The following is a 15831-nucleotide window of genomic DNA, read 5'->3' on the forward strand; positions in this document are numbered from 1 at the left end:
AGTCATGGTTACATTATTTAAAGTTTAGGCACTTGAGCTATGTGATTGTATGCCAAATGTAAGATATCTGATGTTATTAAACAGTGAAAAGTATGATGTTTCTGTAGCACCAACATTGTTAATAGGTTGTTTATTACATTCATGAGCCTGAGTGCAATCAATGTATTCCAGTGTCAACTGATTTAAGCCTATTTTGCCACTTTAAAAAAATTGACAATGCTTGGTTTCACCATGGCTAAATTACTTCACACCAGGGCTAAATGACATTATGCCCCTGTTGCTGGTGCAGTTGACTAAACCCAGGGACGTGTCCCACTGGGGAGTCATACAATCACTATAGTAAGACATGTTTGAAGTATTGGAATTTTCATTTATGCCTTACCTGACTCCTAAAAACCTTTTTGTACATAATTTCAATATTTACAAAGCAGGTTTTTATCCAACTTAAGGTATGTGAGTATCTGTATATAAATATATATATATATACAGTATATATATATATATATATATATATATATATATATATATATATATACAGATATAGATATATAGTGCCTATTTGCCTTGTTTTGCTTGTTTGATATTCAGGATGAGTCATGCATATGTCTGCTAAGAAGTACTGACTTTAAGGAAATGAAAAATGTAAACACTGATATTATAAAGTACATAGAATATAAGATTAATTCTGATGATTTTATGTCATGCTGACTTTCTGTGTCAAAATGCAGTCAAAACATATTTAGGTTGGTGTTTATCAGTATTCTCACTGCAAGAGTTTGCAAAACTGGTACAGACAACAAGCTTTCAAATCTATTATTTGAATCGGTATTACTAGTTGCCATTGGCAAAATTTATTTTACACTGGCAACATTTATTTTATGTTTATCTTCATTAACTGTAACATTATAGTCATAAGAGTCATTTAACATGCACAACACAACTGCAAAAAAAAGGCCATAACCAGCTATTTTTTTGCATTTTGCACCCCGAGTGGTGCCTTACCTGTATTGCCACAGGTGCAGGGAGCAGCAATGCCAGTGGTGCAAAAGTTTATTAAGTGAGCCCTAAGGGGTGGGCACTTGCTCCCCTTAGTTCATGCACTTGTTATTAAAAAATGACTTTTATAGTATACAGTCCGGCACTAAGCATTGCCTCCCTCCCTCCCTTTGCCTCCCTGAAAATACATTTGAGTTTGATATTTTTTCAGCGGTAAAACTCACAATTCGAGTTATGGTTCAAAAACTAGTGTAAAGCTTGCGAGTTTCTTAAGAAGTCAATGGGAGTTGTCCTAGACAAAGTCAAGCCATGTTTTCAAACTCAAATTTATTTGAGTTTTTTGAGTTTGTAAACTCGATATACTGTATACAGTGGCTTGCAAAAGTATTCCACATTTTGTCACATTACAGCCACAAACATGAATCAATTTTATTGGAATTCCACGTGAAAGACCAATACAAAGTGGTGTACACATGAGAAGTGGAACGAAAATCATACATGATTCCAAACATTTTTAACAAATAAATAACTGCAAAGTGGGGTGTGCGTAATTATTCAGCCCCCTTTGGTCTGAGTGCAGTCAGTTGCCCATAGACATTGCCTGATGAGTGCTAATGACTAAATAGAGTGCACCTGTGTGTAATCTAATGTCAGTACAAATACAGCTGCTCTGTGACGGCCTCAGAGGTTGAGAATATTGGGAGCAACAACACCATGAAGTCCAAAGAACACACCAGACAGGTCAGGGATAAAATTATTGAGAAATTTAAAGCAGGCTTAGGCTACAAAAAGATTTCCAAAGCCTTGAACATCCCACGGAGCACTGTTCAAGCGATCATTCAGAAATGGAAGGAGTATGGCACAACTGTAAATCTACCAAGACAAGGCCGTCCACCTAAACTCGCAGGCCAAACAAGGAGAGCGCTGATCAGAAATGCAGCCAAGAGGCCCATGGTGACTCTGGACGAGCTGCAGAGATCTACAGCTCAGGTGGGGGAATCTGTCCATAGGACAACTATTAGTCGTGCACTGCACAAAGTTGGCCTTTATGGAAGAGTGGCAAGAAGAAAGCCATTGTTAACAGAAAACCATAAGAAGTCCCGTTTGCAGTTTGCCACAAGCCATGTGGGGGACACAGCAAACATGTGGAAGAAGGTGCTCTGGTCAGATGAGACCAAAATGGAACTTTTTGGCCAAAATGCAAAACGCTATGTGTGGCGGAAAACTAACACTGCACATCACTCTGAACACACCATCCCCACTGTCAAATATGGTGGTGGCAGCATCATGCTCTGGGGGTGCTTCTCTTCAGCAGGGACAGGGAAGCTGGTCAGAGTTCATGGGAAGATGGATGGAGCCAAATACAGGGCAAACTTGGAAGAAAACCTCTTGGAGTCTGCAAAAGACTTGAGACTTGAGGCGGAGGTTCACCTTCCAGCAGGACAACGACCCTAAGCATAAAGCCAGGGCAACAATGGAATAGTTTAAAACAAAACATATCCATGTGTTAGAATGGCCCAGTCAAAGTCCAGATCTAAATCCAATCGAGAATCTGTGGCAAGATCTGAAAACTGCTGTTCACAAACGCTGTCCATCTAATCTGACTGAGCTGGAGCTGTTTTGCAAAGAAGAATGGGCAATGATTTCAGTCTCTAGATGTGCAAAGCTGATAGAGACATACCCTAAAAGACTGGCAGCTGTAATTGCAGCAAAAGGTGGTTCTACAAAGTATTGACTCAGGGGGCTGAGGGCACACCCCACTTTGCAGTTATTTATTTGTAAAAAATGTTTGGAATCATGTATGATTTTCGTTCCACTTCTCACGTGTACACCACTTTGTATTGGTCTTTCACGTGGAATTCCAATAAAATTGATTCATGTTTGTGGCTGTAATGTGACAAAATGTGGAAAAGTTCGAGGGGGCCGAATACTTTTGCAAGCCACTGTAGATTTAGATAGGGCAGCCTATCGGGCATTTGCCTGAACAGTCAAATTGCCAGTCGGGGCCTGGAAATGCATACATTTAATGAATCCCTCCCCTTGGGGTTCACATGTTTTCAATTTTATTTCTTTGTATTTCTTTATTTCTATGTATTCAGTTACAGGATAAAGGAAGGAACGCGATTAAATCACTTTTCTTTATATCCCATACACTAGGCTTTCAGACTGTTTATGAGCTCTGACAGCGCAGACTGTGTGGTATGTGGTGGCTCATCAGACACCTCATCCTAAAAGTATCTTGAATCTTGTAAGATACAACTATAGATAGCTACTAAACCAACTAGTTAAGTTTTAATAGTTCATCCCTGAGTATGACACTGGCAAGGAGTTTGAGTGCAGTTTGAACATTCCTGTGTTATTAATTGCATTTTGTAAATATGCATAGAAGGTTTGTAGTATATCTAGTGGAAGAACACATACATTACAACCTATTACAGCACAGCAAAAAAAAAAAAAAAATACTTTTTCCTTTACATACTTCAGTTCAGTACTCATTAAAAATAGAAAGCAAGTCTATATGTATAGCAGGAATACTTATTCTGTTGTAGTTTTTTTGTGCCCTTTTTTAAAGGCAGCGGATTGAGTATATAGGTCTATATTGCAATTTCCATTCTATTCTCATATTGATTGAGAGATGTTGGGCTGATTCTATTACAGTAAATAAACAGAAGCCATTTAAATGTCAATATGTTTCTTGAAAAGCTGTAAAATGGTCATGAAAAATAACCTGAATAGAAAATGTGTTTTCATTTAGCAACCTGCATATCACCCACACACCCCATTCCCCAGAATATACAGATGTAACAGCACTTATTCAGATGTTTTGCAAATTATTTAGAAGACCCTTATCCATTTAGCCCCACTCTTTTGCCTGTTTACCAACTAGGATCAGAGCATACTGTCATGGCTTCTAAAATGCTGTTAAGTGTGACAAAAAAGCATTGAATAAATGCCCATGATTTGGGGATTTGTATGTTTTTCCATACAAAGTTTCACTACACCCAATTTGCAACTTACAATCCAGAGTTAAAGTAATAGTCGATGCGCAAGTACTTCAGTGTGACATGTTAAGAGAAGTGGCACACAGGGAGATAAGTCACCCATGATAAATCTTTATTATTGTGGGTGACTAATCTCTCCGACATGCCATCCCACTGGCAAGAATGTAAATCGCTGGTGGGATGGCATACGCGAGGCAACTTTGGGTAAATGAAACGATGCGTACATCTTCATTATTGTGGGCGACTAACCCCCCTATGTGCCACTGACCAAAGGTGAGGGTAAGGAAGGCAAGTCTCATGTGACTCTTCTCACTGTTGCATAAAATATTTTCTCTACAACACTGTACTATTAAAACTTGCAAACCTGCATTTTATTATGAGCATCCCCTTTAGTACCTTACTAGCAGCAGAGCTGTTGTTTAGCCAGTAGAATCTTAGAGGAATTTCCTGGTGATTATTAGCATGCAAGAAGCATTCAACAGTGCTAGGTGGCATTATTTAGTGAGTTCTAGTAAAGGCTAATCATTTCTATACATATAAACACGTGGCAGGACTTCAGACTGTTAAAGTTGGGATGGTTTTCTCTGGAAAAAGGTGCTTGTGAGGGGACATGATTATTCTGTACAAGTACATTAGAGGAGATTATAGGCAGATAGGGGATGTTCTTTTTTTCCCATAAAAACGACTAGTGCACCAACTTTAGATAAGAAGAACAGAGCTTCCATTTGAAGCAGCGTAGGTGGTTTTTCACAGTGAGGGCAGTGAGGTTGTGGAATGCCCTTCCTAGTGATATTGTAATGGCAGATTCTGATAATGTCTTGGCTTGGATGAGTTCTTGAACAAGCATTGTATCCAAGGCTATTATTGTGATACTAAAATCCAGTTAGTACTGATGTTGGTATATATGGTTTATATATGTGAGTGTATAGATAGGTCAGTATAGGTTTGTGTGTGCTGGGTTTACTTGGAAGGGTTGGCCCCGTTTCAAGACCTCCTGCCCCGTTGAAAATTGCCTGTGGACCTGGCAGCTGAAATAAAGTTTAAAAGTCCCCGTGTACTGGCAGCACCCAGTCCAGAAACAAACCTCATTGAGCAAAGCAAATGCCTGCAATGTGCTTTATCATTGGCTACAAATGTGAACCAAATGTAGCCAATCACCTCAGAAAATCATCCCTCTAGCAACCATTGTTATCACAGGACAAAGAGGAAGAAAAAGAGATCTGCTGTCAGCCTCACCCCTTCCCCCTCTGATATCCTTCACTGTGCCTGCACCACTTTCTCCTGAACCTGCTCTCCTGCCCTCTGTGATGCGGTGCTCTCTCCTGCTTCTTGTTAGGTAAGGGGTTAAGGCAGCAGTCAGCTGCACTACAGCTCTGGTATTTATCTCAGCCTGACAGATATGTGATGGATAGCTCTTTGTAGGCTCCAACTTTTAAAGCAGAACATTAGTGCCTGGCTGTAGTGCAGAGCTGTTATCACCTAATGATCTTTTATTAGTAAAGTAAAAGCAGCAGCAGCACAAAACAGGGAGCACTAAGGGAAGGGAGTCTGAGTGTTTGTTTGAGCAGGATTATTTCACTGTGTACCTGCAGCTGCTTTTTTTTTATATTGTTTTATATTCTGAAAATCTGGTCACCTTATTTTAGATCACTTGGGTAATTATTGTTTGTTATTTTTAATTAAAAAAAAACCCTTGCATATGTCCCATATTTTGAATACATTATTTGATTAAACACCATTTAATCTTGAAGAGTACAGGTCAGATATGAATTTATCATATCAATTGGCCTAAGCAGGGTCTTTGTTCCTAATGCAAACAGGAACAATAACTAGGCTCCTTTTTTTGTGAGAGACATTTGTTTTGGGGGAAAGACATCAACTCCGCATATAAATATATATACAAACCTATACTAAAATAACTGTAGATCACTATAGGCAATTTTTAAAGGAATTAATAGAATCTTCCATAACAACATTAACTTTCAGGTATTCTACAACCTTGCTACCCTCACTGTAAGGCAATATATAATTAACAGCTCAGATTTTTCAATTACAATTACTTTCATTTTCCATTCAGCACTTCCTAGATATCACCTAGATGACAAATGCATAAGATTTTGGGGTGAAGCAAAGCTTGCCTTAATAACAGTGTACACAAAATGGTGCCGGCCTGTTTGCTGTAATTGTGAATTCCAAGACTGAAGGGAAAAAAACATCAATTAATAGATCTTCTCAAGCAGAATCCTGCATTGAAATCAAGCAAGCAGCTTCCTGACAACTTTGGTAGATATCAGAAATGCACTCAATAGTAAAAAATCCAAGTCTGGCTTGGGACTCCTCCAGTTACATGGGAGTAGGAGAAACAAAAGGTTCAACAAAAGCAGTTCTAATGTTTAGCGCTGGCTCCTTCTGAAAGCTGAGGATAAGGCACAATGTACTGAGATGGCTGTCTATACACCAATATTACAAGTAAAAAAAAATACATTTCTTGCTTCAAAAATAAAATTTTAAAATTTACACCATAAAAATCACCACAGAATTCCTTTAAGGCTGGGACCCAAAGCTGCATTGCATACTCAATGTGAGATCTTTCCAAGATCTATAAAGTGGTCTAATTCTGCTTTTATTCCTCAAGTTAATGCCTTTTTTTATTCAAGACAGCACTTGATGCCAAATTTTAAAAAGTCTTGTATACACTGTAAACAAAAAGTGCAATCGTTATTGCACTGTGACAATGTCATTTGTGTGCCAAAGTTGCCTCATGAGGAAACGTTGGGTGGCTTAGGAAAATCAAGCAAAGCTTATGTCATCCCACCAGCAAGAATGTGCATTGCTGGTGGGATGGCATAAGCTTTGCCTTGATTAGTTGTCTGTGGTAGCAAAACATTTTTTTCTTCTAAACGAGCCTGATCTCTGTGACCCAATATTGTGAAAAAAGTGATTAATTCCACTTATTTGCTACGTGTCGCAATACTCGGCATTATAAAATGTATTTTTAATAAGGAAAGTAGATTGGAATGTTTCAAATTAATAGGCCTTTTGTTTCAATCCTATTTTCCAGCGGCATTATGTGTATGTGTGATATTTAAAGGAAAATCATTATGAAATATGATATAAGCGTTGTCTTATAGAAATAAGAAAATTTCTACGTATAATCAATGAAGAATTTGGTACTGTTTTCTGAAATTGTTACTCCACTCTTACACTTTTCTTCAGTCTAATATTTTGGGGGGGGCTTTCTTTGCATAAAAGATGTATTAAAGCTAGTTGGTTATTTGGTTTATTTTGGTGAGCTTTGAAAAACATCTTCTAGACAAAGAGGAGCCCCCTACACACATTGACTCTGTCAATCAAAGAGAGAAAAAATGCCTTTATCATACTTTTTCACACTTTTTCACCTGACTTACACTCTTAAGTTGTAGCTCTATGAGAGGCCTATATTGTCAGAGTTTATTATTAGTCAGTTTTGTAGAACACTACACCTTTTATTGATTTTTCAGACCTATTTTTATGCAAGCTTACAATCTGTGTGAAAAACATTTCAATAGGAATAATTAATATGAAAAAAATACCCAGCATAGAATAAGTGTTATTTTTCTACTCCAATAGTTAACATTTTAATGATTTATGAAAGAAAAAAAAATCAACATTCTTATGAGTCAAATAGCCCTTTAGCAGCAGACAAACATTAGTTCTATATTTTTGTCTTCTGAATATCTATTTTTACCTTTTTTTATCCTAATATGAAGCCCAAAAGCCTTTTTCCGTATAAATCCAATATTCATTTATTGTCTTGAATGGGATAGTTAAATTAAAAAGAGTCAGTCTTTTAATTTAACTATCCCTTTCAAGACAAAAAATGAATATTGTAAGGAAATTTTTGGCCACTTAACAATGCATATGCTTTTCCACTGGTGATTCACTTTATTGCCGGTGGCAAGGAATTTCAGGGAGATTAGTCGAAGTTAATTGCCCGCAATTATTCTCTGCTACTTTGGGTGACTAATCTCCCAGAAATACCTTCCAACCAGCAATAAATAATAATCTCCCCGTGGGAGATCAGCGTACGGGTTAAACATTTTTAGACCATTCAGAAACTAAGCTGTTAAGAACTAGAAACCCTGAGAAGAAATGTAAACAATTATCTATTTAGAGCACATAGTATTAACAGTAATTTAACAGGCTCCAATATTAATATTTGTCTGCCTTCTAGGAAATGAGCCAATAGTGTTTTAATCCAAAGACAGCAGCTGAACTGATAATATGACTTTGCCAAAACAGTAGATGTTTGGTTGCCATGCTTTATTTATCTTTTAGATAGGTTTAGCCATCATATGAATAGCTTCAGCACCCTCCTTAAACCAATGCCCAATAAGGCATAGATTCTATTAGTGAGTGCATTTGTTTGATAATCCATAAACAATTAAATAAGAGGTACATTTGTACAGTGATTGTACGGTATCTAGTATAAGTAAATCTAGAGCAACTAGACTTGCTGAGTCTAGACCTTTCACTACTCATCTTAGCAGCTTCTTCAGTTCAAGTCAAGTCATGTTCAGTTGTTTCTTATCTGAAGAGTTACAACGCACCATTGTAGTCGGATTTGTCTATATGCCGAGGACTTTCTGTACCAGTCAGTTGAACTGAAGAAGCTACTTGGATAAGTAATGAAATGTCTTCAATTATTACTTAGCAATTCCATTTGCTCTAGATTTACTTATACTACATATACCATGACCTGGATTACTGAAAACCTTCATAGTTTGATTGTTACACTGTACACTTTACACTTTGTTTTACTACTGTTAATTTCTGTAGGGGACTAGTCTTAGTGACAGACTTAAATCCTATGAGCACAGCACATATTAACTAATGTATTTTATTATTACTTGGGTGTATAAAAAAATGTTTTACATTATATATGTATATATATAGTGACATGCTGATTGCCTGTACATGTAATTTTGTGGGGAAATAAGCTATGGTAGGCAGGTAAGCAGAGGATCAGGAGCATTGAGACAGGGACACCACTTCCGGTGAAAAACACAAGTTTATTTGGGGCAAATTCCTCACAACATAAACATCACAGTTCATTAGCAAACAGTTCATCAAACATGCTCATCATTTGACCCCTCTCTCGGACTCCTTCCAGTGTAACTTTTACACTCTGGAACCTTTTTCCTCTGGGCTTCACACATCACACACAGTGACTCTCACACTAGTGAACACTCGGGCTACTCACTCAGCCCTGTTGTCTCTCTCATCCTGGGATACCAGCTTCTGGCACACTTTGACGTCTCACTAAGCCTTGTCATTCTGGCACTCATACTGTACATGTGGTCAAGACTACCTCTGCTTCTTGCAGTGGTGGGCAGCACTCCCAGCCCCTCTGGGAGTTCATCACACAGGCAGGCAGCCTTCGTGCCCTGCTCTAAAAGAGACCTTTTTTTTCAGTGACTCCTGGCACTTGTTTACAGCACCCTCTGCTCCTTGCAGTGGCAGGCAGCACCCTCAGCCCCTCTGGGAGTTCGTAACACAGGCAGGCAGCCTTCCTGCCCTGTGCCCCGCTCTGAGTGAACCCCTCTTTGAGTCAACACCAAACCCCAAAAACTACACCTCTAACTACTGTGTAATTCCACAGCCTGTTATTTACTGCTCACTTGCAGCCTCATCAGGCATAAGGCATATGATGGTATCATAATGAAAATCATGATACCATTGTGACTGGATCACACTTTCACACACCTGTGGGTTTCAGCTAAAACCTAACTAAATAAGCAGGCCCGGATTTGTGGTGAGGCCACAAAGGCCCAGGCCTAGGGGGGCACAAATTTAGGGGCAGCATTCCCCTTACTTGCATATGGAGCACTGGGAACAGGATGGGCAAAAAAAGATAGCTATATTATAAGTGTTTTTTGAATAAAATACATTACCAATGATTTATAGGGCAAAGCTTGAAAGACGATCTGGTGACTGATTGACTTCCAGGTTAATCCGGAAGTTAATTTGTTACATTCTTTAGAGTTTTCAGAGCCTATCTTATGAGTGATTTATGGATTTTATGGTGATCGTGCTGGAAGAGGGATAGGTGATAAAGCATTTATTTTTTCCAGCTGAGGTTGCATGCCTGTGGGAATGGATAGCTGGCTCAACCTTCTGATATTGTTTCTTGAAAATGTAAGATTTTTGGAAATTTTACCCAAAAAATTAGTTTGAGTTTTTCAAAATAACTCCCATAATTTGTGATTTATTAATGTTTAGTAAACTTTTTTTGTAAAAAAAAAAAAAAATTGGCAGGTTTGATCTGTCGAGTACAATTGAGTCCTATGGAGGCTTAAAATAGTAGAGAAAAAGAGAAGTCAGTGACAGCCTGTCCTTGACACATTTTCAAGGAAAAATTAATCCCCTCATTGTTTTCTATTTCACCCAGTTCCAAGGAGCATTTAATCCCATCATTGTTTTATGTTTCACTCAGTTTTAAGGAGAAGTTAATCCCCTCATTGTTTTCTATTTCGCACATTTTCAAGGAGAATTTAATACCCTCGTTGTTTTCGATTTAACATGTTTTCAAGGGGAAGTTATTCCGCTCATTGTTTTCTATTTCACATGTTTCACAAGGCCTAGTCTCTTTTTCTGAAAATAACAGAAAAAATGTTTTACATGCACATTTAAAAACTTAAAAAAGTGGCTTTAGAAATAAGAAGTGAATATTTTGACTTTAACTAGAATGCAGCACTTTTGTTTTGCAACACTGGGAGGATATTCAAGGTTAAACCTTAAAGTCTTTGTGTTTTTTAAGATCTTACTAAGCATGCAGCAATAACTGAACATAAACTTGAAAGAACACCCAAATATTTCATGTCTGCTACTATAAATGTGCCTTTACAGATGTGCAAAGGTTATTATTCAGAACCTATGCAGGACCTGAGTTTTTCCAGTTAATGGATCTTTCAGTAATTTGGATCTCCATACCTTAAGTCCGCTAAAAATCATTTTACCATTAAATATATCCACTAAGATTATTTTGCCCGCCAATATGGATTCATGCAGCTTAGTTAATATCAAGTGCAAACTATGATTTTATTATTAAAGAAAAAAGGAAATTATTACTTACAATGGAGTCTATGGGAGATTGCCTTCCGATAATATATATATGATTTCCAGAATCATTATGTATCCCATACCTGTATCAATAAAATATCAACTTCAGTTGACCATTCTTTTTAATGTTGTACTAATGAGCTTCTTCTAGATTACACCTGTCCTCACACTAAAATCTTTCTGAAGATGTCTGCCTTTTATGCAAGTCCCCGTTATCTATACAGCAGTATATTTTTTATTAAAATCTCTGAATTAATTAATATTTATGATGTTTTTTCTGGAAAAAAAAAATGCTCAGACTGGCCCACCAGGATACCAGGAAAACTCCTGGTGGGCTCATGTGTAAGCGGACTCTCCTGCTCCTGACCATTTGGCCTGCTTCATAGTCATTCCCTATTTCTGAATGGGAACAAAGAGGAGACATATATGGAAGAATAAATGTTAGCATGTAAATAAAAGAGACAAGGAGAATAAAGAGATTGGGTGAGGAAAGGAGGAAAAATAGTTTGGAAAGTGGGCCTAGGGTCTAAAGTTTTCTGGTGGGCCTTTGGATTCCCAGTCCGACACTGTCTAAGAAAATCTATAATCATTTACCTAGTTAATTGTGACCATAAGTATATTGTTTTTGGTGTTTTAAAAAGTTAATTTCTCTTGCCTTTGTGCCGAATAGAGAACAGATCTCTGGCTTTCTGGAATTCCTTTACTGTATATTCTTCTATGATTGCTTCTGCTAAACTATTATAGGCACTCACCACCTGTTCTGTAAGTAATACTTCCTTGTTGCCCCCCTTCTTTCCTTTGATCATTCCTTGCTTTATATTTTTCTGTAATGACTTCCTCAGTTACAGACACCTTCGGTGGAATCTAGGAAAGTAGCATCACATATATTTTTAATAAGTGAGGACATACACCTAAGAATATAAAAAATATCATGAGTGTATTATGAGTGTATTTATTTTTGTATCTATCTATCTATCTATCTATCTATCTATCTATCTTTTTTTCTTCTGTTTTGCTATCTTATTCTGTTACAGACTAAGTCGGCAGCTTATCTGCCCATGTATGGGGCCTGCTGATAGGCCTTCCTGTCAGATATCTGGCATAAAATTAGATGAGGAGCATATCAGGAACTTGATGATGTCCTTGTCCAATTGGTCTCCCCAAGCCTCAATGGATAATCTGTCAATTTGGCCTAGACTGGACGACAAAATTTATGAGAGATGTCTTTGATTTTTTTTAAGAGACCAGAGGGCTGATTCACTAAAGTGCATTAATTATTATCGCATGCTTTTTTGCATTAAAATAGACGCGAAACTTAGCGCGCAATTCACTACAGTATTACCGCGTACGTTAAGTCGCACATCGCATGCGTTAATTTGCACGCAACCGCAAGCGTTAATTTTAACACAATGCGGCAATTAGCAAATGAAAAGAATGCGAACGCATGACTCACAAAAGCACCTAAAGTGTTAAATGCGTTAATTAGCGTGCGAATGTGTGCGTATTTTAGCGCCTCATTGGGGGAGGCGTTGGGCAGAGCACATTTTTCATTTTTGACTTGAAAAACGAAAATGGAGTATGCTATGGGGTTTCTGCTTGAGATGAAGGAGGAACAGCAAGACCCCCAGCCTTCCAGAGTCATGCGCCCTCGGATTTTCAGGGAAAGGGCCACTTTAGAGGGCTTAAGTGAGGATGAAGTGGTCAGGCGATACAGGCTCAATAGGGCAGCAATATCCAGCCTGTATGCTGCTTGAGTCTTCCCTGCAACCACTGACTCGCAGAAGCTGTGCCATCCCTGGAATGGTCAAACTCCTGTGCTCCCTGCACTTTTTTGCCACTGGCAGTTTCCAGAGGGTCAGGGGGGTTTACGGGGGGTGCCTTGTTCCCCCAACATCGGAACGCTGTGAAAAGGCATTTTTATGGGGTAAGTGGCATCCCCAATGTGTTGGGTACAATTGATTGCACCCATGTGGCGTTAAACCCCCCCCAAGACAGGGAGCACATTTTTAGAAACAAGAAGGGCTACCACTCCCTTAACGTGCAAGTGGTGTGCGATGGCAAGATGAACATCCTGAGCATCGTGTCTGGGTTCCCCGGCTCCTCTCACGATGCATACATCCTAAGGCAGTCTGCACTTTACAATGCTTTTGAGACAGGACAAATGCCTCACGGGTGGCTGTTAGGTAAGTATTTGTGTCACATATCTAGCACAACTTGCCCACATTTGCTTTCTGTGTCCCACTGTAAAACCAGTCCCTGCCTGCCATAAGCTTGTTTTGCAATTTGTAAAGTGCCCTCTTTTACCACTGGGAGAGTCAAAGCAGCTACTTGTAGTGTCACCTATCACTCTCACACTGTCACATCTGTTGCAAAAGGGCCGTGTTTTGACACGAGAGACTGGAAGCAGCTTATTTGTTTGCATCATATTATTTTATTTCAGGAGGTGCTGGCTACCTGTGCTGTCGGTGGCTCATCACACCCATTCACAGGCCGCGTTCAGGGGCCGAGTGTGCTTTTAACGAAGCACATGTGAGAGCGCGGTCTGTGATTGAGCGGACGTTTGGGGTCCTTAAAAGCCGGTTCTGCTGCCTGGATAAATCATGAGACAGCCTTACGTACAGCCCCTCCAAAGTTTCCAACATTGCGGCTGCGTGTGCTGTACTGCACAATCTGGCGAACCGGCATGGCTTACCAGGCGATGTGGCCAATGACCTGGAGGACCCCATACATCCCCAAGATCCTGTCTGAGGTGCGGATGCTAGAGGGAGTGAAGTCCAGGGACAAAGTTTATTCTCAGGGAACACACTTCCCAAATAATTTTTTTAAGCAGGTTTAACACCTGCAACCAAAATAAAAAAAAAAAAACAAAAGAAAACTTACAACAAAACATAGGCCTAAGGAAAGCTAGGTTCCACAAATCCCTAATCTGCACAATTTATTTTCTTTTACGAAGCTGCCTTGTTGAACCTGCAGAAGCAGGAGCTGCGCTCTCACCAGCAGCTCCACTGGTAGAGCTTGTTGGCTCTGTTGGCTTTTGGGCCTGTTGGATTGCGGCGATTTGTTGTTGCAGTAGTTGATTTGTTGAGCCAACAGAGCCACTTTTTGTCTTTTGAGCTCTACCTGCTCCTCTTGCAGGCTCAACATGGCAGCCTCGTGTTGGGCCTTTACGTGCCTTGCTGGCCTCATGGAGGCTTAGCATTGCCGACTCGTGTACGGCTTGGCGTTCCTGACCTGCATCGTAGGCGTTAGGGGCCACACACAAGTCGATATGCATGAGATCTAATTTGCGCATCAGTGCTTTATGGTGCCCGATTAGGGATTTGTGGAACCTATCTTTTGGAGGTTCCTTGGGGGCCACGGTCTCTCCTGTGGCCTGGGTTGGGAGCTGCTGCTACTGGGGAATGTTGGCCGGCTCCTCATCCGAGAAGAAGGCCACATCGCTGCCACCGACATGTGACCCTCTCTCACTTTCCTCCCCACTAAAGGTTTCCCCTTGAATTGCAGGATGGCGCTGTGGGGAGTGGAGCCCAGACGAGGAGCGTCCACCTTTTGAAAAAAAGAAAAACAAACTTTCTTTAATTTTTTGTTATGTTCATGATGCCAGACAAACTTCATGGACAATAATTCTTGTCAGTTTTGTGAAAACATGGCCAAGTTTATTTTGACAAAAATATTTGTGGACATTGATTCATTCCAAATGAGGCAAAAAGGTAAAATCAAGTTGAAAAGATTGACTTTCCAAAAGTCCAAGATGAACTGACTGCACCTAACCCAGCGTGCCACACTTGTCAAATAACACACCCATCCTGTTAGCAATACACTGCACTTCTGGAATTGAAACAGCTGCAATATACACGGACACAATTCATTATTATCCCACTGCACAAGCCTAACACGAAACACAGGTCTAACCAAATTTGTTAAGAAAAATACCTGGAATGGGAGCAGATGACGTTTGTCTGATCGTGCCAGATGAATCTGTTGGAGAAAAGATTGTTTAACATTAATCTTAAGCTTCTCTGCAAGAGTAAATACACTTGTATTACTGTCATTACAACTACCTTGGCTTCCGCAGGTTATAGCGGCGAATATTTTGGCGACAGAATATTCGCTGCTTCAAAGTTGACTAAGCAGCGATGTGCGTGTAAATGGCAGCGATCATAGCGGCGAATATTTTTGCAACAAAATTAACTTTGCGACTATACTTGCTCTAAAATAGTCTACTTTTATGGCGTTAAAGTCCCGCTATGCTTTCTGCTAATCCCTATGCCAATGTCTATTTTTAGCTTCTCTGTGAAATCAAATCTTCATAATGGTTTACTTTGAACTTTTTCTCATTTTCCTCTAAAACACTGCTGTCCAACTGGCGGCCCGCAACCCCCCTCTGTGTGGCCCAGTGGCGTAGCGAGGGGGGTGCCGAGGGGGCCATGGCCCCGGGCGGCGTATCAGAAGGGGCGGCGGCGGCTCCGCAACAGGCGCTTTTATAAGGTTGCGCCCGTGCGTATGACGTCACACGTCAGCGACTAGGCGCAACCTTATAGAAGCGCCTGTTGCCTGTAAGAGAGAAGGAGCCGCCGCCGATGGTCTGTTGGGGGTATGTACTATGGGGGAAATTGGGGGCACTGTGTGGGGGCTACTGTCTATGGGGAAATTGGGGCACTTTCCATGGGGGGGGCCAGGTCTTTGTGGGGTATTGTGTATGGGGGCACTTCCTATTGGGGGCACTGTGTAT

At 39.9% G+C, this 15831-nt stretch overlaps 1 protein-coding gene across 2 annotated transcripts in view; it reads left to right on the forward strand.

Moving 5' to 3' along the window:
- arhgap24 (Rho GTPase activating protein 24) overlaps positions 1-15831 on the forward strand; it is a 269673-nt gene that overhangs the window by 173316 nt on the left and 80526 nt on the right. The gene's annotated exons all lie outside the window — the stretch shown is intronic.

This window comes from Xenopus tropicalis, chromosome 1 (genome assembly GCF_000004195.4).
Source record: "Xenopus tropicalis strain Nigerian chromosome 1, UCB_Xtro_10.0, whole genome shotgun sequence".
NCBI classification, from domain to species: domain Eukaryota; kingdom Metazoa; phylum Chordata; class Amphibia; order Anura; family Pipidae; genus Xenopus; species Xenopus tropicalis.